Consider the following 24238-nt stretch of genomic DNA (forward strand, 5'->3'; position numbering starts at 1 on the left):
TTCTGCTCCCTAGACATTTACATTTAGAGCCATTTTGACATATTGTGTTCCCTTCAATGTATTCATTAAAGTTTCTTTACTTGGTCTTAAATTAACTTTCATAAAACCTTTTATCCTCTCATGACAGACCTCTGAGGAGTTTGCAGAGCAGCTTTCCAGAAACTCATGCCGATCATGTTTATAATGTCTCAGCTTTATGATATTGAGTCACGTTTATCAGATTAGAGCTGGACGATGACAACACTCTCACAGCTTTGGTGGAAAAGATGGAGGCAATACAGATTTTGGCAGAATTTTATTATTGGACATATTGAATTGTGTGTTTGTTAAATCATTTTTCCTGTAAAAGCATCCATATTTCAGACGCATCCACTTTGCTGGCAACAGAAAGCGTTGTTGCTCACGTGGCTCTCTGTCTGATACGAGTATTCTCCCGCTCTGACATGATTTCTTTAGCGGTGTGATTTAAACACAATGTGTTGTGTTGACAAGTAACTCATAAATCAGCATAAGTGACTCATAAAACTTAATTTACTCTCAGCGAGGGATCCTTTGGGTCCTGCTTGAGAGAGCCTCAAACCATCAGAAAAGAGTGTGTTTGCTGTCACTGCGGAGTGTGTGTTAGTGTTTACCTGCAGAATATGCAGGATGTTAATCCTCTAATGTTAACAACTCAACTGACTCTTGAGACCCGTTTTGTCCTCTTGGTTCTTCTGATCTTCATGTTTGTGTGTCTTCATGTGTTTCTGTTTGTCACACAACATCAGTGATTTAGTCTTGTGGGAAATGTATCACACAGCACTAAACATTAGCGTGAAGGTTTTTATCGGTTTGTTTCTAAATGTTAGGCAAGCGTCTGCACTCTGCTATATTTAGTTTCCAGTTTAAATGGTGGTTTGAAGCACAGCAACCGCAAAGGCTCTGCAGACGTGACATTAGCGTGGAGATTGACGGCTTGTTTGTGTGTGTGTGTGATTTATAATGAGTTGATTATGGGGCCGTCTGCTGAAGAGAGAGAGAGAGACACGTCTGTAAATCTTCTCAAAGGATCTCCATTCATTGCCATATTGCAAAATGTAAAATCTCAGTATTTTTCAGAACGTTTAACTGATTCAAGACTTCAGTTTCATTTTTAATGTTTAACTAATCAACCTAAAAACGTACCTATAACATGACTCATGTAATATTCTCTTTATGAACGTGTGGTTAAAGAAATTATTTTCCAAGTGCAGCAAAGTTCAGCATGATGTAAACGTACAACAAATTCACTTGATTGAATATCTTTGCAGAAATGATGCATGGAATATGAAGGCTAATATTGTCTTAATCATGTTATACACTATCAGTCAAATGTTTTTGAACAGTAAGATTTGTTTATGTTTTCTAAAAAACAATAAAAAAGCTTGCATTTATTTGATTTATTTTATAAAATTTGTGAAATTTTGTTATATTGTTAAACAGCTGTTTTTTTTGTGAATATAAACAGCTGTTTTCTGTGTGAATATCTGTTAAATATTCTGTCAGCATCATTACTCCAGTCTTCAGTGTCACATGATCTTCAGAAATCATTCTAATATGATGATTTGCTGCTCAAGAAACATAATATAAACATAATACTGTTATTTAACAAGGATGCTTTAAACTGAACCTAAATGATGATAATGATTATAATGTTACAAAAGATTTCTATTATATATAAATGCTGTTCTACTGGATTTATTTTCATCAAAGAAACCTGAAAAAATTCTACTCGGCTGTTTTTAACATAATAAAAATAATAATAATAATAAATGTTTTTTGAGAATCAAATCAGAATGATTTCTAAAGGATCACGGGACTGGTGTTATCATGCTTAAAATCCAGCTTTTAAATCACAGGAATAAATAACATTTTAAAATATATTCAAATGGAAAGCAGTTATTTTCAATAATATTTCGAAATATTACTGTTTTTCCTGCACTTTAGATCAAATAAATGCAGGCTTGGTGAGCAGAAGATAATTCTTTTAACAAAATTAAAAATCTTAATGTCCAAAAACTTTTGACTGCTAGTGTATGTTCAGAAATAATATATAATGCAATTTTTTTCTTAGCCGAAATGTAGACAGTTTCAGAGGTCGACTCGTAAAGCTCTGCCTGACTGTCAGTATAACAGCAGTAACAGATGATCATTCAGTCTGACAAACATCAGACACACAGTAGCAGATCTGCACAGCGTTCTGTGTCTGTGTAAACATGAGCTTGACGGATGCGTCAGACGGAAACACACGTCTTTTCTCATTCGCTGTCTCCTCTGTCCTGCTGTGTCTGCACAGATTCCCTCTGCAAGTCTACACTAGCTGAAGACTTTTATTCATCTCTCTCTGAGTCTCTGTGCTTTATGGGCGCGCAGGTGTGCCACGTATCTCTCTATCCTGCACTCGTCTCTCTCTCTCTCTCTCTCTCTCTCTCTCTCTCTCTCTGATTATTAGCTGTCGCTTCTCTTTTTTGTCTTGACAGGTTGTTCAGAATGAAGCGATGTGTCCGTCTGAAACACTTCATGCTGAAGTTTTAGTGAAAATTCATATTGCAATCAAATTATGATTATTGTTTGTATTATATGTCTCTTTCAAACTCTTGATGTGATTCAGAGTTCAAGTTACTTATAAACAATTTGCCGACTGACTGAACAGGCTTCATTCTGGACAAATAAAGGAAAAATGTATATATTTAGAAATTATTGTCAAAAAAATTTGTCATTAAATTTCATAACAAAATAAAATTGTGAAATGCAGCAAGATTAATCACAGCACACATTAAAGTCATACTGAAGTATTATACATGTGAATTAATAGCTGCTAATGTTAATTGTTCCATATTTAAATATTGACCGTTATCTGAGCATTATTTGACTCTTATCCTCCTGATCATTTGTATATGCATCATGTAGTCAATTGTAGCCAGTTAATTAGTTAGGTTCTGGGTAAATGTGAATGAGACATTGACAAAACAAACATTTAGTATGCATGTTTTCAGGTGTAATGTTAAGGCCAGTTCACATCAAGAACAATAACATTTACGTTTAGTCATTTAGCAGACGCTTTTATCCAAAGCGACTTAGAGATGAGGACAATAGTTGCAATCAAAATCAACAAAAGAGCAATGATATACAAGTGCTATAACAAGTCTCAGCTAGCTTAACACAGAACACGTAGCAATTTTTTAAAAATTATATAATAAATAAAAAGAAAACAGATAGAAAAAAATCTAATTGCATTAATTGCATCCAAAATAAAAGTTTTTGTTTACATAATGAAAGAGTGTGTACTGTGTATATTTATGTATAAATAAATACAAGCACATGCATGTATATATTTAATAAAAATAGGTTGTTTATATATTAAAGCTGCAGTCCGTAAATTTTTTTTTGGTTAAAAATGATCCAAAATCAATATTTGAGCAGATGAAAAACCAGCCAGTGTTGAAGTCTATCACCTTACTTTAGCCCTATTCACAGCGGTTAGATTATAATAATGTTTTCTATTTGAGTGGTAAGGGTAGGAATGTGTGGGAAATTCGAGCATGCTGCCACGTCATTACATCCCTGCTACTCGGCTTCGCAGGTGAGGATCCTTTATAGCCTTTCTCACAGCAGCTGGAATAATTAAACGTATCATTTTGATGGCGGATTGTAATCCAGAAAGGATTATGTGTTTATGAAACACATGTGAATGAAATTCAATTATATTCCAGTTTTAAATGTGCCTGGGATTACACAAGATCTGTATTTTACAGACAACCAGTTTGAAGGGAGCTTAATTAGCTTTTTGGGTTAAAAGAATTTCTTAATATGAAATTTGAATGGTATGACATTTACATTTACATTTAATCATTTAGCAGACGCTTTTATCCAAAGCGACTTACAAATGAGAACATCCTCTTGACAATCAGATCAACGAGAGAACAACAACGGTATACAAGTGCTATGACAAGTCTCAGTTAGTCTAGTACAGAACACGTAGCCAGGTTTTTTTTTTTTTTTTTTTTTTTTAAATATGATAGACAAGAAAAAGAAAACGGTATGTTTGGTTAAGTGCAGGCGAAAAAGATGAGTCTTTAGATGTTTTTTGATTTTTTTTTAAGACTCAGCTGTTCGAATTGAGATTGGGAGGTCATTCCACCAGCCGGGCACAGTCCAGGAAAAAGTCTGTGAGAGTGATTTTGAACCTCTTTGGGATGGCACCACAAGGCGTCGTTCACTTGCAGAGCGCAAACTTCTGGAGGGCGCATAAGATTGAACTAATGAGCTTAGGTATGTTGGCGCCGTGCCAGTGGTCGTCTTGTAGGCAAGCATCAGTACCTTGAATTTGATGCGAGCGGCTACTGGTAGCCAGTGTAACCTGATGAGGAGAGGAGTAACATGAGCTGTTTTTGCTCATTGAAGACAACCTTCGCTGCTGCATTCTGGATCAGTTGCAGAGGCTTGATAGTACATGCAGGAAGGCCTGCCAGGAGAGCATTACAATAGTCCAGTCTGGAGAGAACAAGAGCTTGGACAAGAAGTTGGGTGGATTGCTCTGACAGGAAGGGTCCAATCTTCCTAATGTTGTATAAGGCAAATCTGCAGGACCGGGTCGTTGTAGCAATATGGTCTGTGAAGCTTAACTGATGATCCATCACAACTCCTAGGTTTCTGGCCGTCCTGGAAGGAGTTATGGTTGACGAACCCAGCTGTATAGAGAAGTTGTGATGAAACGATGGGTTAGCTGGAACCACCAGCAGTTCAGTCTTAGTAAGGTTGAGCTGAAGGTGATGGTCATTCATCCAGCTAGAAATGTCACTCAGACAGGCTGAAATGCGAGCAACTACCGTCGGGTCATCTGGTTGGAATGAGAAGTAGAGTTGAGTGTCATCAGCGTAGCAGTGATAGGAAAAGCCATGCTTCTGAATGACAGATCCTAATGACGTCATGTAGATGGAGAAGAGAAGTGGTCCATGTACTGAGCCTTGAGGAACCCCAGTAGCAAGTTGTTGTGACTTAGAAACTTCACCCCTCCAAGACACCATGAAGGATCTATCAGAAAGGTAGGAGTTAAGCCACTGGAGTGCGGTTCCAGAGATGCCCATCTTTCTGAGGGTGGACAGGAGAATCTGGTGATTAACGGTGTCAAAAGCAGCAGACAGGTCCAGCAAAATGAGTACTGAGGATTTTGAAGCTGCTCTTGCCAGTCGCAGGGCTTCAGTAACCGAGAGCAGGGCAGTCTTCAGTTGAGTGGCCACTTTTGAAGCCAGATTGGTTGCTGTCCAGGAGGTTGTTCTGTACAAGAAACATAGAGAGCTGGTTGAACACAGCTCGTTCGAGTGTCTTTGCAATGAATGGAAGAAGGGAAACAGCGTCTGTAGTTTTCTAGAAGTGCTGGATTTAGGGATGGTTTCTTTAGCAGTGGGCTTACGAGAGCCTGCTTAAATGCTGAGGGAAATGTTCCAGAGAAAAGAGAGGAGTTGATAATGTGAGTAAGTGAAGGTATGACTGAAGAAGAAATCGCTTGAAGGAGGTGAGTGGGGATCGGATCCAGTGGGCAAGTAGTAGGATGACTGGAGAGTATAAGTTTGGAAACGTCCGTCTCTGAGAGTGGAGAGAAGGAGGAGAACGAGTGAGGCATTAGTCGTTGTGAAGTTATCCTCAGTCTGCGGTGTGGAGAATTGGTCACTGATGGTTCTTGTCTTATTTGTGAAGAAAACTGCAAAGTCATCAGCTGTAAGAGTCGATGGAGGAGGAGGTGGAGGCGGATTGAGAAGAGAAGAGAAGGTTTTGAAGAGTGTCCGAGCGTCACAACAGTTGTTAATCTTGTCGTGGTAATATGATGTTTTAGCAGTGAAGACGTTTGCAGAGAAGGAGGAGAGGAGAGACTGATACACACTGAGGTCGGTAGAGTTTCTTGATTTATGCCATTTCCTCTCTGCAGCCCTGAGTTTAGAGCGATGTTCACGGAGTACATCGGACAGCCAGGGGGCAGATGGGGTGGTGCGTGCTGGTCTAGACGACAGTGGGCAAAAGTTGTCCAAGCAAGAGGTTAGAGTGGAGCAAAAAGTGTCCGTAGCACTGTTCGTGTCCAGAGCTGAAAACTACGAGAGTGAAGGAAGTGAGGATGCAACCACAGAGGATAGGCGAGATGGAGAGAGTGAGCGTAGGTTCCGTCGAAAGGTGACCTGCGTTGGAGCGTGTGCCACTTCAGGAGTAAGTGCTAGGTTAGCAGTAATGAGGAAGTGGTCTGAGGTGTGCAGTGGATTAACTAAAGAGTTGTCCACGGAGCAACAGCACTTGTAGATGAGGTCCAGCTGGTTGCCCGATTTGTGAGTCACTGTAGTAGAGACTCGCTTGAGATCAAATGAGGCGAGCAGAGTGTTGAAGTCAGCAGCCTGGGGTTTATCTAGGTGGATGTTGAAGTCGCCAAGCAGTACCAGAGGAGTACCATCTTCAGGATAGTTTGATAGCAGCACGTCCAGCTCCTCCAAGAAGTTTCCCAATTGACCTGGGGGACGATAAATGACCACAAAGTGGATTTTAACAGGGTGGGTTACAGTAACAGCATGTGATTCAAATGAACTGTTACCTGTAGGTGGTGGTTGAAGATCAAATTTCAAATCTTTCGATATAAGGAGACCAGTACCTCCACCCCTCCCAGTCGTACGAGGGGTGTGGGAACAAGTGAAATAAGCGGAGAGGGCTGCGGGAGTGGCAGTGTCCTCAGGTTTGATCCAAGTCTCAGTCAGTGCCATGAGGCTGAGACCGGAATGAGTAGCAATAGAAGAAATTAAGTCTGCTTTGTTAACAGCTGACTGGCAGTTCCAGAGATCAACTGGAATAGAGAGCGTTGTAGTAGAGGTCAGAGGGACAGGCTTTAGATTGGTCGGGCAGGCCTTCCTTCGACGTACATAGCGTGCTCTTCAAGTGTTGGTAATGACATTTAAAGATTAGACTGTACAGCAGGGATCCTCAAATCTTGCCCTGGAGGGCCAATGCGCTGCAGAGTTTATCTCCAACCCTGATCAAACTCACCCACCTGTGATTGTCTACTGATCCTGAAGACACTTATTAGCATGCTCAGGTGTGTTTGATTAGGGTTAGAGCTAAACTCTTCAGGAAAGTGGATCTCGTGGGCCAGGTTTGGGGGTTCCTGCTGTACAGAACATGAAATCTACACGCTTATACACACTAAGGGCAATGCTGGTGATGAATAAAGTATAACAGTAATATAAACTTGCATGGTTTGATTTGATGTGATGTGAACTGATCTTTAGATTTAATCACCATTGGTAGCATGATTTATTACAATGTTTTTTTCTCAGTTGGTCAGAACAAACATGGCAGACTTGTTACTTGCTTGTTCAGATGACAATTTACAGTGAAAATTCTTATTTGGGTCATATGTTCAAAGATGTAGGCTAGAATCTGTGATTCTGAAGTACAGTAAATATCCACACCACTGTGGGGACTGACTGTCACACACACACACACACTGCTCAAAACATTAGATTCATCAATTTAAATATATAAATGTATATACATGTTAATATTTTCAAAATGTATAGTGTATGTGTGTGTATTTATATATGACCCTGACCTTTGACCTTCACTCCATCACGACCGCTTCGCAGGGGACGTAGCAGAATGTCTGATTGTTCTTTCACTCGTTTGTGCAAACAGCTCGACTTTCCTTTCACAGACAGCACAAGGCTGTCACAGACTTCTGAAAGCACACGTTCCTAATGTGTATAGACTTGACAGAGCACGGTATTATGGGTAAAAGCAAAGCTAGGCATCTGGGACTGTAAGACAAATGCAGAGAGCTTAAGCTGAATGCGTTACAGCAGGAACAGCAGAACACATATGTGATGTCATGCTATTCTACACGCTGTTCTCTCCTGTGTTTAATTCTGTTCTGTTTCTCCTGATTTGAATGTTTCTCTGCAGGTGAGAGCGTCTTTCGTCTGGTTCAGAGGCGGCTCAGGATCATCATGAGGAAATCAGACACAGTAGTGTTGTAGCAGAAACATCTGACAGTCCAAAACTGAAATAAAGACGTTCGTGAGCACTCTGAGTGTTTGTGTCATTCATCCTTTGACCTGAGCGTGAACTTTCAGACGCAGCCCTTGTGCTAGTATTTATTCTGTCACCTGCTGCTGCTGCTCTTTCATCCGGTGTTTGTTCTGTCTGTCTGTCTCCTTAGTGGACGGGTTCACATGTAGAACTCCAGCCATCGCAGATATCGTGATTCTGGTGGATGGGTCGTGGAGCATCGGCAGAATTAATTTCCGTTTGGTGCGGATGTTTCTGGAAAGTCTCGTCAGGGCCTTTGCGGTGGGATCTAAACACACACGTGTTGGTGCGTCTGGAGTCTTTTGTTTGTTTCCTTTGTGTTTGTGCTGTGTGTTAATAGTGTGTGTGTGTGTGTGTGTGTGTGTGTGTGTGTGTGTGTGTGTGTTCAGGTTTGGCGCAGTACAGCGGGGATCCACGGATTGAGTGGCATCTGAACACACACAGCACTAAAGAGGCCGTGATCGAGGCTGTGAAGAATCTGCCTTATAAAGGAGGAAACACATTCACAGGTTCATACACACACACACACACACACACAAACTCACTCATATACACACACAAACATAAACGCATACACATACACACACTCAAAAAAACTCACTCATATACACACTAACATAAACTCATTCATATACACATTCACACAAACTCACACTCATATACACAATCACACATAAATCTAAATGATTTTCACTGTAACACATCTGCTCATCCATGTGTGTTTCCAGGTCTGGCTCTGAAGTATATTCTGGAGAACAGCTTCAAAGCTGAATCTGGATCCAGACCTGACGTTCCTAAGATTGGGATTCTGATCACGGATGGGAAATCACAGGACGATGTTCTTTCTCCTGCTCAGACACTCAGAGATGCTGGGATCGAGCTGTTTGCTATCGGTATCAGAACAAAACCAGCTATAACTTAAATACAGTCTTGAAAATACTTACAGTTTTTATTTCAACTACTTTCACATAAAATCTTTACTTGTCACACAATTTCTGAAAGCTGACACTCAAACAGAAGAAGCACACACCAAATCTGTAAAACCACACACTTTTTCTCTGCCTTTGACTCAATTTCATAAAACACTTTTTGCAAAACACAAGGCAAGGCAAGTTTATTTATACAGCACATTTCGTACACAATGGTAATTCAAAATGCTTTACATAAAAGAAAGTAAAATCATGAAAAAAATATAACAAAAATAAAACAAGGAATTTAAAAACTTTGAAAATGATTTAAAAAATGATTTAAAATGAATTTAACATGATTTTACATAAAATACAGTGCAATCATTTCGGGTTGCATAAAATACAGGGCAATCAGTTCGGACATTGCACAGTGATCATTCAATAAATGCACAGCTTAAACAGATGAGTTTTGAGTCTAGATTTAAATGTGACTAATGTTTTAGCACATCTGATCTCTTCTGGAAGCTGAGTCCAACTGCGGGGGGCATAGTAACTAAAGGCAGACTCCCCTTGTTTTGTGTGAACCCTTGGTATTTCTAACTGACTGAGTGCTCTGTTAGGTTTATATTCAGTGAACATATCTGCAATATATTTTGGTCCTAGGTCATTGAGTGATTTATAAACGAGTAAAAGTACTTTAAAATCAATCCTGAATGTAACTGGAAGCCAGTGTAAGGACCTGAGGACTGGTGTGATATGCTCAGATTTTCTGGTTCTAGTCAGAATTCTGGCAGCAGCGTTCTGGATGAGCTGCAGCTGTCTAATGGTCTTCTTGTGAAGGCCGGTGAGGAGACCATTACAATAGTCCACACTGCTGGTGATGAAGGCATGAACAAGTTTCTCCAAGTCTCGACTGGAAACAAAACATCTAATTCTTGCAATGTTTTTAGATGATAGTATGCTGATTTAGTTACTGCTTTGACATGACTACTGAAACTAAGGTCTGTCTCCAGAATCACACCAAGATTCCTGACTTGATTTTTAGTTGTTAGACCCCTAGAGTCAAGGTATGTTATCACCTTGAAAACTTTGTCTTTGTTTCCAAATGCAGTGACTAAGGCTAGGTAAATCTAGGTATCATCAGCATAGCTGTGATGGGAGATTTGTTTATTTCTGATTTTTTGATTAAGTGTGGGTGTGTTCTGGATAAACAAGAGCGGTGCAAGAATTGAGCCTTGTGGGACTCCGCATGTCATGGACGTCCTAGACTCACATAATAACCTCTCCCTTCTAAGTATGACCTGAACCATTTGAGTACCATCCCAGAAAGCCTGACCCAGTTTTCCAGTCTCTCTAGTAGTATGTTATGATCGACAGTGTCAAACGCAGCACTGAGATCTAGTAATACCAGCACTGATAGTTTGCCAGAATCAGAATTTAAGCGAATATCATTTATTATCTTAATGAGCGCTGTCTCTGTGCTGTGATGCGGTCAGAAACCAGATTGAAAATTGTCCAGGTATCCATTTGAGTTTAAGTATTTGTTCAACTGTTTAAAAACTACCTTTTCAAAAATGTTTCATATAAAAGGAAGATTAGATATTGGTCTATAATTGCTCAAAATGGTGTTATCAAGATTGCTCTTTTTCAAAAGGGGCTTAACAACTGCAGTTTTCAGGGAGTTTGGAAATGTCCCAGAAAGAAGTGAGGTGTTCACCACTTCTAAGAGATCTGCTTCTAAACAGTTAAGCACACTTTTGAAAAAAGATATGGGAAGTGTGTCAAGATAGCAGGTTGACGATTTTAGGTGCTGCACTATTTCTTCCAAAATGTTGCTAGCAATTGCTTCAAAAATAGACATAGTATCTTCTTTTTGATATTGTGGCTTAATCTGTCTGACCTCTGCATTACTTGAGGATGTGCTAATCCCCTTCCTGATATTAATGATCTTCTCAGAAAAGAAGGAAGCAAACTCATTGCATTTGCTGTCTGAGAGCATTTCACTGGGAATCTGACTTGGGTGGTTTGTCAGTCTCTCAACAGTATCAAAAAGAGTGTGAGTGTTGTTTAAGTTACTGTTTATAAGGTTTGAGAAGAAAGTCTGTCTAGCTGTGGCTAGTTCCACACTGAAAGCATGAAGACCTGTCTTTATTGATGCTATAGTGAATTTCAAGTTTCGTCTTCCGCCACATCCGCTCTGCTTTTCTGTATTGTCTTTTCATACTCTGTACTTCTGTTGATTTTATCCAAGCTGATTTCTGTCTGCCGGTCTTCTTACTGACTATTATTGGAGCAATATCATCAATAACATTCTTAACTTTTGAGTTAAAGGAATCAAGGAGAAGACCAACAGAGTCTGCAGAAATGCTTGGTGTTAGAGACAAGCCTCCATAAATAGCACACTAATGTTCTCGTCAATGCATCTCCTTCTGACAGAGACAGATCTAGATACAGTGGTAGCAGAGATCACTATATCAAAGAAAATACAGAAGTGATCAGATAGCGCTATGTCCTTAATAACAATGGATGAAATGTTTAGACCCCTACTGATGATTAAATCTAGAGTGTGTTCTCGACTGTGTGTGGGTCCATGCACATGCTGAATCAGGTCAAAAGTGTTTAAAACAATTATAATTTATTTTGTAGATTTGTTTTCTGCATTATCTCTGTGAATATTAAAATCCCCTGCAATAGCAAAACAGTCAAACTCTGAAGAAATCATTGATAACATTTCTGTGACCTCTTCAACAAAGGCTGGAGAGTATTTTGGAGGCCTGTAAATAATGATAAACAGAATGTGTGGAGCACCTTTCAACACAATCCCTAGATATTCAAAAGACAAGTACTCAATGACACTTGCTTGCATTGGTATACATCTTTAAATAGAGCAGCTACACCTCCACCTCTCCTAACAGTCCTGCACACACTCATGAAAGTAAAGTTAGGAGGGACTGCTTCATTGAGGACTGTTGCACTGCAGCTGTCTTCTAGCCAGGTTTTGTTTAGAAACATAAAATCCAGATTGTTTGTGGTTATTAAGTCATTGATTAGAAATGATTTATTTTTTAGTGAGCGAATGTTTAAAAATGCTAACTTGATGGCAGTTCTTTACAGAAATTTTAGTTTGATGCATTATAGGCCGCAGATTAGATAAGTTAGCCCTTCGGCTTAAGAAGGCCTTAGACTTTCTATCATGTGATAAAACAGAAATAGAGAAAGCTACAGGCACACTGGGTTCCCGCTTGTTCTGTAAACATTTGTGAATGTTGCTGCTATTATAGCGGGGACCCGACACATATCACTTAGAGCTGCTATCAGTTGTTTTTGGTTCACCTACAGCAGATGGAGGAGGGTTTGGGCCCTGGCGTTGTGGCAGCGGCCGGAGAGCTCTCACTGGAGCAGGGCCCATAGGCTTCGGTGATTGTGGGGACCCGCCGTTTTTTAGTTGATATCTGGGGGCTTGCAGCGAATGAGTGGGAGAGTTTGGTCCCAGCATACACCAGTTCCTTTATTTTCTGTGAAAAGCACAGAAGTGGAGATGCTGGAGAGAGGGATAATGTGTCCGGTGAGATGGGCTGTGTCTCTGGTGTTTCCTGTGGCTGTGATATGTTGTCCTGGCTTCCCTGGCTGTTTTCCAGAAGGTCGTCCTTGGGTGCTGAGTCTTGTATCTGTTTGATACATCACAGATACATCACAGTCTGTCTGTGAGGAGCTCTGTGGGCAGGGCTCAGCCGGGATAGTGTCCATCAGCAGTGCTTGTTGTGGCTGGATGGTGTTATCAGTGTCCTTGTGGGATATATCAACCACATGATGACTCGGACCTGGTGTGTGTGTGCTGAATGGATTGACACACTCTGCTGAAGGATGGCGGAGGGAGAAGTAGATATTGTCCTTAAGCACTCTAGCACCAAGTTTGTTTGGGTGGAGGCCATCCGGTTTAAACAGTTGTCTATGGCCCCAGAAAAGATTGAAGTTGTCTATGAAATTCAGTCCTTTTATATTGCAAGATTTTTGTAGCCATGTGTTCAGCCCAAGCAACCATAAAAACATATTAGTTCCCCTTGCTGGGAGTTGTCCAATGATGAACGACTGAACTTTAAATCTTCAAAGTGTTTCAAAGAGTTCACTGTTGGATCACTGTTACAACACAATAAAGGATGCATATCACTCTGTTCCATGAGCAGCTTTGGGGCTTTGGGGCGCTCTGGTTCATCATATACCGACCTACAGGCAGAAACTTAAATCAGCCAAACCTGTATTAAGGACTGTAAAAAGATGGACCAATGAAGCAGAGCTGGATTTACAATCTTGTTTTGACCTCACTGATTGGAGTGTTTTTGAAGCTGCTGCCACCGATCTGGACATGCTCACAGAGACTGTAACATCTTATATCAGTTTCTGTGAGGATATCTGTATTCCTACCAGGACTCATCTAACTTACAACAATGACAAACCGTGGTTCACAGCAAAACTCAGACAGCTCCGTCAGGCCAAAGATGCTTACAGGAAGGGAGACAATGTCTTGTATAAACAGGCTACATACACACTGGAAAAGGAGATCAGAGTGGCAAAGAGGAATTATTCTGAAAAAATAAGGACTCAGTTCACTTCCAGCGACAGTGTGGAAAAGTCTGAAAGAGATCAACAACTACAAGACACCATCCCCCAGCACTGTGGAAAATCAACAACTGGCCGATGATCTGAACAAGATTTACTGCAGGTTTGAAAGAACACACATCACCTGCCCTGAACACCGTTCCAAACAACCGCTCACACCATTCACACCTCTTGCAACCCGCCTCTCCCCCACACCTGCAATTCAGATCAGCGAAGAGGAAGGTGTGCCAGGTCTTCCAGAAGCAGAAAAGGACCAAAAAAAAAAACCAAGGAAAAAAGCACCAGGCCCAGATTGTTACACCAGCCTGTCTGAAATCCTGTGCTGACTAGCTGGCCCCCATCTTCACACAGATCTTCAACAGATCACTGGAGCTGTGCAAAGTCCCTTCATGCTTCAAATGCTCAACCATCATCCCCATCCCAAAAAAACCCAAAATTACAGGACTAAATGACTACAGGTCTGTGGCTCTAACGTCTGTGTTCATGAAGTCATTTGAAAAACTGGTGCTGGCCCACCTGAAGAACATTGCTGGACCCTTGCTGTATCCTCTTCAGTTTGCCTACAGAGCAAACAGGTCTGCTCTTCAGATCGTGGACTTCAGGTGAAACCCCCCTGCACTACCCCCACTCACCATCATGAACAGCACTGTGACTGCTGTGGAGTCATTCAGATTCCTGGGAACCACCATCTCTCAGGACCTGAAGTGGGACATTCACATTGACTCCATTGTGAAAAAGGCCCAGCAGAGGTTGTACTTTCTTCGCCAGCTGAGGAAGTTCAACCTACCACAAGAGCTGTTGAAACAGTTCTACTCCACCATCATTGAATCCGTCCTCTGCACTTCAATAACTGTCTGGTTCAGCTCAGCTTCTAAATCTGACCTCAGAAGACTACAGAGGGTAGTCCGGACTGCTGAGAGAATCATCGGTACAACCCTCCCTTCTATTCAAGAACTGTACTCATCCAGAGTGAGCAAAAGGGCTGGCAAAATCACTCTGGACCCCTCACATCCAGCACACTCTCTCTCTGAACTGTTGCCATCTGGTCGACGCTACAGAGCACTGAGCACCAGAACGACCAGACACAGGAACAGTGTTTTCCCCAAGGCAATCCATCTCATGAACACTTGACAATAACTGTGGAACACACTACACCATTTATACACACATACACATACACTTATTTATCTAACACACATACTTAGTCTACACTTCAAATTTGCACACAGTATACCTGTACATACAAAACTGCCTATTGTAATATACCTGCACATACAACTGTCAATTTGTATATTGTCATTCCTTACCTACTTATTTGTATTTTTTATTCTTTTATTATGTGTTTTTTGTTCTGTTGCTGTCATTCTGTTGTACTGCAGAAGCGTCTGTCACGAAAACAAATTCCTTGTATTTGTAAACATAACTGGCAATAAAGCTCATTCTGATTCTGATTCTGAAGTCCTTCTTAAGGAGTTCTGACTGCTCTTTCCGAATATCATTCTTCCTCACATGGATGATGATTCGATTTGCAGTCTTGTGCTTCATCAGAATGTTCTGAAGTTCCTTGTTCACATCAGAGTCTGTTGCTTGATGAAAGTAGCAGCGTATTTCTGCTACTGATGTTTCTGATAATAGAGTCACCCACTATCAGAGTCCTGGGCTCGGCTGCGCTCTGAGCTGAATGCCGCTGTCTGCTCGACCTTGAGCGCCTGTTAGTAGTGATGTTAGCTGCTGGCTGATCCGATACATGTTTAATCACATTTGGGGATTCCTCACCCGCGTTCATTAATGCTTCAAATCTGTTCTCAAGATGTATAGGGGTGGTAGAATACCAGTATTCACAAGCCTTGTCATAGTCGAATCTGGGGTAGAGGATGCTACGGCAGCAATATGTAAAAAAAATATGTCTTGTGTGCCTTTGGGTCTTGCTCAGTGTTTGTGCCATTGATTAGTGTGGCGATCAGTTTCGGCTTGTTCCTCTACACTTGGTATAAACTGTTGAGATTCAGAAGGTTCATGGGACTCACCGGCTGTATGCTGAGAGGGTCCATGACGACGGTCTGCTGAGTGTTCCGTCTGTTTTGGAAGTTCAGCAAGTAACTTTTTTCAAGAACCACAATCCTTTGTAGAAGTTTGCAGCAGTTCATGGAACAAGTAGATCCAACAGGAGGCATTTTCTCTCTCTCTCTTCTGTTTGAATGTGGGCAGTTTTTTTCCCATCTTCGGAATGTAAGCTTCTGGCAGTCGGAGGCAAAGTCTTCTTTTTGTAGTATTATTCCAGTCCCAAAGAATTTTTAGTTTTAGTGTTTGTGCCAAAAATCTGTTGTTTAAGCACTGTGCTGATCTGCTGAAGTAAAAGTTGTAGAAAAATCGGAGAAAAGTACAGAAATAAGAAGCAAAGTGCAGAGCAGTAAGCTAGAACGTCTGAACGGTAGTGAAGCCGGAAGCACAATTCTCTATGTAACACAAAAATCTAATAGGAATTAATGTTATTGCAAAGGTGTTTGCAGATGTTTGCTTTTGAGATGGGTTTGTGATAATTTGAATTCAGTGCTTCATTTTGCAAGAGATGTGAGGCATTTTACATTTTGTGTGTGCAATTCCTGGATTTGTGTGTAAAGTTTTTTGAAAAAGAGGCAAAGTTTTGAAAATGTAAGCAGTTGGAAAAAACTGTAAGTTAATAGTTTTCTGACTGTGTGAATCTGCAGGAGTGAAGAATGCGGATGAGAACGAGCTGAGAGCCATCGCCTCCCCACCGCAGGACACACACGTGTATAACGTGGCTGATTTCAGCGTGATGAGTTCCATCGTGGAGGGACTGACCAGGAGTGTCTGCGAGCGCGTCTCTGAACTCAGCAGAGAGATCAGCGGTGCGTTTCTGGTAGATTTGTGGCCTCTCTGCTCCGGGCTGATTGAGTCTCTCACTCTAATGGCAGCATTTGTGACCTTTAACAAAGCTAAGACTTTAACAGCAGGATGTATTTGTGCCTTCATACTATCCTGGTTAGGTGATTTCTTTGTGTTTTCAGGTGAGACAGATCCGTATTCCACGGGGCCACCGGATGCTCCCAGTAACCTTGTGACCTCTGAGGTCACGGCCAGGAGCTTCCGTGTGTCATGGACTCGTGCTGCAGGCCCGGTGGAGAAGTACAGAGTGGTGTATTACTCATCCAGTGAATCCAGACCCGAGGAGGTATGTGTGTGTTTATACTTAAGATCTTCAGAAATTTAGTAGAACATGCCACTTTTGAGCACATTCTGGCTTGCCTCAATAATAGAAAAGGCTTCATGGTATATCATTTTGAATATCCATCTGTGAATGTGAGTTCAGGAGAGCTAGTGAAAGACACCGTTGTGCATCTGTGTATGTGAATGCGGTGTGTTGTGCAGGTGGTGGTGAACGGCGATGAGAACTCTGTGGTGTTGAGGTATCTGAACTCTCTGACGGAGTATCAGATCACTGTATTCGCCATCTACAGCAATGCAGCCAGTGAAGCGCTGAGAGGCAGCGAGACCACCTGTGAGTGTGTCTGATCTAATCTATCACATCTGATCTGATCATTACATCTGATCTATATAATCACATCTGGGGCCAGATTTACTAAACAGGGCAAATTAGCATTAGAGCGCAATTCCATAAAAGCACCAATGGGAGGGGAAAATTCTGCATGTGATTTACTGAAAATGCGCCCATTAAAGAACACAGACACAGCAGGTAATTTCCATAATGACCAGCACAATCTACCAAGAGCAGTGCAAATAACTGCCTGCTTAAGACATGCTTTTTTTGGCTGTTAAATAATTGCACAAATACCAGTAATTTGACAAGAACAAAATTTAGTAAATCATGTTGCATGATTCATTTTAATACTTTCCTCCCATAAATTTTGCGTCTGAAAGGGAAACCCCTACAAACGAATATTCAAAAAGGTCAGGTGCAAAAATAACTGTGTACACTTCTTTTCAACGCTAATTCTTCACTGCGCGTCTTTATTAAATCCTGACGGTGCTATTTTAAAGGTAAAAGACAGTATAGTAAATCTGGCCCATTATCTATTATCACGTGTGATCTATTAATACACCATCTGATATATAATCACATCTGATCTATTATTTTATTAAATGATCATTTGTGTGTGTCTGATCTATAAGTACTCTGTTTTATATGTCTGATAAACACATCTGATGTATTTCATGCTGAACTGATGGACTGTATATGTCTGATCTGTTTTATTGTCCTGCAGTAGTTCTTGTGTCTGTATGGTTGTTGATTGTTGTGTTTGTCGGTCAGTGGCACTGCCAGCGGTCAGTGATCTGGAGCTGCATGACATCACTCACAGTTCCATGCGTGTGCGCTGGCGGAAGGCAGAAGGGGCTTCTGGGTACACGATCCTGTATGGCCCTATGACGGAGGGCGAGTCTGCAGATGAGAAGGAGGTGGAAAACATAAACACACACACACAAAGGCATGAATGTAGATATTCTCAGATCTGTGAGTACTGTTTAATTTAGAAGGAAATATTTTAGTTAGTTTTCTCAAATAAGTAACTCCAGTTACTTTGTTTCTCATGTATTGAGTGACAGCTCTGCTGTTGCTATGGTGACAGAAATCAGGAGTAAGTGCAGAGCGTTGTGTGTGCTGTGTGAACATGATGCATTTACTCATCTCACAAAAGATTCAGTATTCCTAAAAATGAATAAAAACAGTCAAATGCAAACTCAGTATATTATACAAACCTGCAATTAAATATGTTAAGACAAATTTATGTATTTAATCCCATTTTATTAACCAATGTCTTTGCTACTAACCTTTGATGATCAATTTCAACCATACTAAGCCAAAATTTCACATTTGTGTTTCATTTGTATTATTGCTGAATAGTGTTGAACTTTATTCTCTTTAATCTTCGTGCAATTTGTTTGAGCGGCTTCCTCTACCGTACAGACATGAATTTACATTTCCTTTAGCCGGAGGTGCATTAATTTCACTTTTTGTGTGAAAAGGCTTTTACATTTGTAAAAGAAGAACTTTTTTATATTAAAAACAAACAAGCAAGGCCTGCCCAGATTTAAAAAGTAATCCAAAAGAAATGTAATGCATTAATTTACATACAAAATTACTAATTAATGTAATTAGTTTTTTAGGGAGTAACACAATATTGTAATGCATTACTTTTAAAAGTAACTTTCCCCAACACTGGCAGTGAGTGTGTATTTGTGTGTTTACAGATTAAAGTGTCCGATTCCGTGACTCAGGTTGAACTGGACAGTTTAACTCCTGCGACCGAATACATAGTGACCGTTTATGCCCTGTACGGAGAGGAGGTCAGTGAAACCATGAATGCACAGGGGACCACACGTAAGTACAAACCCCACCAATACACAACAGAAACACCAATGTGTGCTAAATACTAGCTGGTAACATCATCTGTCTGACTCTCGCTCTCAGTCCGTCTGACTCCGGCTCGTAATCTGCGCATCTCAGACATCAGTCATAGCTCCGCTAAACTCTCGTGGGACGCGGCATCTCGTAAGGTCAAAGGTTACCGCATTGTTTATGTGAAGACGGACGCTGTGGAGACCAATAAGGTAAGAGCGCATCTGGCCACTGTGAACTGAATTGTTTTGGCTTGTCTCTGACCTTTGACCTTTGGTTACCTCAGGTGGAAGTGGGTCAGGTCACCACACTGTTGCTGCGTAACCTGACCTCTCTGACGGAGTACACCGTCGCCATCTTTGCCCTGTATGACGAGGGACAAGCAGAACCTCTGACGGACAGCTTCACCACCAGTGAGGACACACACATTCATATATTTATAATATCACATAAGAACTGAATTGAAATGCAAAAAAAACATACATTAAAGCAGTGGTTCCCAAAGTGGGGGTCGCGACCCCCCGGGACCCTGGTGCAGGGGTCGCGAGATGATTTCTATAAAAAAAGTGGAAAAAATATATAGGCCCTATATATTTTTTTCAATTAATTTAACCCTTTCGCACGTACGATCACACCGGTGATCAGTCTAGGCTGGTCCCTGGAGTGTACGATCACACCGGTCAGTGTATGACGTGAAATTCAAATGTGCTCTCGCGCGTTGGCTGGCGCTGAGTCAGAGACAGGCGCGCTCAGAGCTGTCATCACAACTTTTCAGTGTTTTCAACCACATAATGTTTATTTTAGGTTTCAGACATATAAGTACTAAAAAAACAATACATTTAGAGTTTGTAAAATACATACTGATGTCAAAAATTAGACACGTTTTATGCATATCAGATACACATTGTGTAAGTAACTTTAAAGTTTACTCTATTATTCTCCCAGTTCACCAGCCACTTACTTTTATGTATTTCAGGAGAAGTGGATGAATTCACGTGTTGTAAATCCAACAGATCCGATTCTCTGAACTGCGTCTGCTGCACAAACTTAAGATGCGGCGCCCATCGCGCATACAGCTCAACTAACGCGATCGTTATAAAGGTGTTTAAACAACAAAAATACTTCCACTTGCATATATTTGAAAATCGGAATATCAGCTATTTCATGCCATACCTAACGAATTTGTGAATATTTTGAGATAAAAAAGGAAAAATGACATAAAAGCAGATCATCATTCATTCAGCTCTGTTGTTTCTGCGGTGTGTCACGTGACAAGCAAATGACGCGTCACCATGGAAACCATAAAGTGACACATCTAAATAACGATCGCCTTGAAAAACTAACGCTGGGGGGTCAGCCAGAATATTTTAAACTTACGTGTGAAAGGGTTAATTCAATACTTGTTAAATGGTGTTTGCAATACACCATTATATACAAATAAAAATAAATATAATATATATATAATATATTTTTTTTTTTTAATTCAATTTGTAATTTTGTCCCAGACATTACGAGATTACTTCAGCGTCAATCACAATCAAGTTACGTACGTACATCACGTGCAGCAACACAACGTATCCCGCTGTTTGCTAAAGTTAAAGGTGTTTGGAGGCTCCAAAATAAGGGGTTGTTAAGGGGGGGGGGGGGGGGTCGCGGGGCAGTAGTTCATTTTTTATTTTTGTCGCGGGCTTTAAAGTTTTGGGTATTTTGATTTGAAAGTTTGTGTTTTTTAAATGTGTGTGTCTGTGTTGTAGGTGAAGTTCCTCTGCCACTGGATCTCCGCTGCACTGACGTATCCACTGATAGTTTCAGAGTGATGTGGCAACACGCCGCATCTGACGTCTCCTTTTACAGACTCACCTGGAGACCCACGGCAGGAGGAGAGACCAAAAAGGTGCACACACCTCTGTCTGTTCATCTGTCCATCTGTCCATCTGTCTCTCTGTCTGTCCATCTGTCTATCTGTCTGTCTGTCTCTCTGTCTGTCTGTTCATCTGTCTCTCTGTATCTCTGTCTGTCTGTCTGTTCATCTGTTCATCTGTCCATCTGTCTGTCTGTCTGTCTGTCCATCTGTATCTCTGTCTGTCTGTCTGTTCATCTGTCCGTCTGTCTGTCTGTCTGTTCATCTGTCCGTCTGTCTCTCTGTCTGTCTGTCTGTCTGTTCATCTGTCTCTCTGTATCTCTGTCTGTCTGTCTGTCTGTTCATCTGTCCGTCTGTCTCTCTGTCTGTTCATCTGTCTCTCTGTATCTCTGTCTGTCTGTTCATATGTCCGTCTGTCTGTCTCTCTGTCTGTTCATCTGTATCTCTGTCTGTCTGTCTGTCCATCTCTCTGTCTGTCTGTCTGTCTATTCATCTGTCCGTCTGTCTCTCTATCTGTTTTTTTTGTTTTTTCCGTCTGTCTCTCTTCTGTCTCTCTGTATCTCTGTGTTGTCTGTCTGTCTGTCTCTCTCTCTGTCTGTCTTTTCATCTGTCCTTTCTGTCTTTTTCTGTCTGTTCATCTGTTTCTTTCTGTTTCTCTCTTCTGTTTTCTGTTTTCGTCTTTCTTTCTTTTCTTTTTCTTTTCTTTTCTTTTCTTTTTTCTTTTTTTTTATCTTTTTGTGTCTGTCTTTTTCTCTGTTTTTCTCTTTCTGTCTGTCTTTTTTTTTCTGTCTTCTGTTCTCTGTCCTCTGTTTGTCTGTCTGTTTTTCTGTTTTCTGTCTTTCTGTTTGTCTTTTTTGTTTCTCTGTATTTCTTTCTGTTTTTTTTTCTTTCATCTTTTTTCTTTTTCTTTTTCTTTTTGTTTTTTTTTTTTGTCTTTTTGTTTTTTTTTTCTGTTTTTCTGTTTTTTTTTTTTTTTTTGTCTTTTTTTTTGTTTTTTTTTTTTTTTTTTTTCTGTTTTTTTTTTTTTCTTTTTTTTCTTTCTTTCTGTCTTTTTTCTTTTTTTCTTTCTTTTTTTTTGTTTTTTTTTTTTGTCTTTTTTTTTTTTTTTTTTTTTTTTTTTTTTTTGTTTCTCTGTTTTTTTTTTTCTTTTTTTTTTTTTTATTTTTTTTTTTTCTTCTTTTTGTTTTTTTGTCTTTTTTTTTTTCTTGTTTCTTTTTTTCTTTCTTTTTTTTTTTTTTTTTTTTTTTTTTTTTTTTTGTTTTTTTTTTTTTTTCTTTTTTTTTTTTTTTTTCTTTCATCTGTTTTGCTTTTCTTTTTTTTTCTTCTTTTTTTTTTTTTTTTTTTTTTTTTTTTTTTTTTTTTTTTTTTTTTTTTTTTTTTTTTTTTTTTTTTTCTTAAAACTTTTTTTTTTTTTTTTTTTCCTTTTTCTTTCTTTTTTTTTTTTTTTTTTTTTTTTTTTTTTTTTTTCTTTTTTTTTTTTTTTTTTTTTTTTTTTTCTTTTTTTTTTTTTTTTTTTTTTTTTTTTTTTCTTTTTTTTTTTTTTTTTTTTTTTTTTTTTTTTTTTTTTTTTTTTTTTTTTTTTTTTTTTTTTTTTTTTTTTTTTTTTTTTTCTTTTTTTTTTTTTTTTTTTTTTTTTTTTTTTTTTTTTTTTTTTTTTTTTTTTTTTTTTTTTTTTTTCTTTTTTTTTTTTTTTTTTTTTTTTTTTTTTTTTTTTTTTTTTTTTTTTTTTTTTTTTTTTTTTTTTTTTTTTTTTTTTTTTTTTTTTTTTTTTTTTTTTTTTTTTTTTTTTTTTTTTTTTTTTCTTTTTTTTTCTTCATTCCTTTTTTTTCTTTTTTTCTTTTTTTTTTTTTTTTTTTTTTTTTTTTTTTTTTTTTTTTTTTTTTTTTTTTTTTTTTTTTTTCTTTTTTTTTTTTTTTTTTTTTTTTTTTTTTTTTTTTTTTTTTTTTTTTTTTTTTTTTTTTTTTTTTTTTTTTTTTTTTTTTTTTTTTTTTTTTTTTTTTTTTTTTTTTTTTTTTTTTTTTTTTTTTTTTTTTTTTTTTTTTTTTTTTTTTTTTTTTTTTTTTTTTTTTTTTTTTTTTTTTTTTTTTTTTTTTTTTTTTTTTTTTTTTTTTTTTTTTTTTTTTTTTTTTTTTTTTTTTTTTTTTTTTTTTTTTTTTTTTTTTTTTTTTTTTTTTTTTTTTTTGTTTTTTTTTTTTTTTTTTTTTTTTTTTTTTTTTTTTTTTTTTTTTTTTTTTTTTTTTTTTTTTTTTTTTCTTTTTTTCTTTTTTTTTTTTTTTTTTTTTTTTTTTTTTTCTTTTTTTTTTTTTTTTTTTTTTTTTTTTTTTTTTTTTTTTTTTTTTTTTTTTTTTTTTTTTTTTTTTTTTTTTTTTTTTTTTTTTTTTTTTTTTTTTTTTTTTTCTTTTTTTTTTTTTTTTTTTTTTTTTTTTTTTTTTTTTCTTTTTTTTTTTTTTTTTTTTTTTTTTTTTTTTTTTTTTTTTTTTTTTTTTTTTTTTTTTTTTTTTTTTTTTTTTTTTTTTTTTTTTTTTTTTTTTTTTTTTTTTTTTTTTTTTTTTTTTTTTTTTTTTTTTTTTTTTTTCTTTTTTTTTTTTTTTTTTTTTTTTTTTTTTTTTTTTTTTTTTTTTCTTCTTTTTTTTTTTTTTTTTTTTTTTTTTTTTTTTTTTTTTTTTTTTTTTTTTTTTTTTTTTTCTTTTTTTTTTTTTTTTTTTTTTTTTTTTTTTTCTTTTTTTTTTTTTTTTTTTTTTTTTTTTTTTTTTTTTTTTTTTTTTTTTTTTTTTTTTTTTTTTTTTTCTTTTTTTTTTTTTTTCTTTTTTTTTTTTTTTTTTTTTTTTTTTTTTTTTTTTTTTTTTTTTCTTTTTTTTTTTTTTTTTTTTTTTTTTTTTTTTTTTTTTTTTTTTTTTTTTTTTTTTTTTTTTTTTTTTTTTTTTTTTTTTTTTTTTTTTTTTTTTTTTTCTTTTTTTTTTTTTTCTTTTTTTTTTTTTTTTTTTTTTTTTTTTTTTTTTTTTTTTTTTTTTTTTTTTTTTTTTTTTTTTTTTTTTTTTTTTTTTTTTTTTTCTTTTTTTTTTTTTTTTTTTTTTTTTTTTTTTTTTTTTTTTTTTTTTTTTTTTTTTTTTTTTTTTTTTTTTTTTTTTTTTTTTTTTTTTTTTTTTTTTTTTTTTTTTTTTTTTTTTTTTTTTTTTTTTTTTTTTTTTTTTTTTTTTTTTTTTTTTTTTTTTTTTTTTTTTTTTTTTTTTTTTTTTTTTTTTTTTTTTTTTTTTTTTTTTTTTTTTTTTTTTTTTTTTTTTTTTTTTTTTTTTTTTTTCTTTTTTTTTTTTTCTTTTTTTCTTTTTTCTTTTTTTTTTTTTTTTTTTTTTTTTTTTTTTTTTTTTTTTTTTTTTTTTTTTTTTTTTTTTTTTTTTT

General features: G+C 37.0%; 2 pseudogenes; both read left to right on the forward strand.

Annotated features, from left to right (window-relative positions):
* LOC109070544 overlaps positions 1-24238 on the forward strand; it is a 731031-nt pseudogene that overhangs the window by 244758 nt on the left and 462035 nt on the right.
* The window catches only part of LOC109086281, a 69677-nt pseudogene that overhangs the window by 1740 nt on the left and 43699 nt on the right, over positions 1-24238 (forward strand).

Source organism: Cyprinus carpio, chromosome B19 (assembly GCF_018340385.1).
Source record: "Cyprinus carpio isolate SPL01 chromosome B19, ASM1834038v1, whole genome shotgun sequence".
Lineage (NCBI taxonomy): Eukaryota > Metazoa > Chordata > Actinopteri > Cypriniformes > Cyprinidae > Cyprinus > Cyprinus carpio.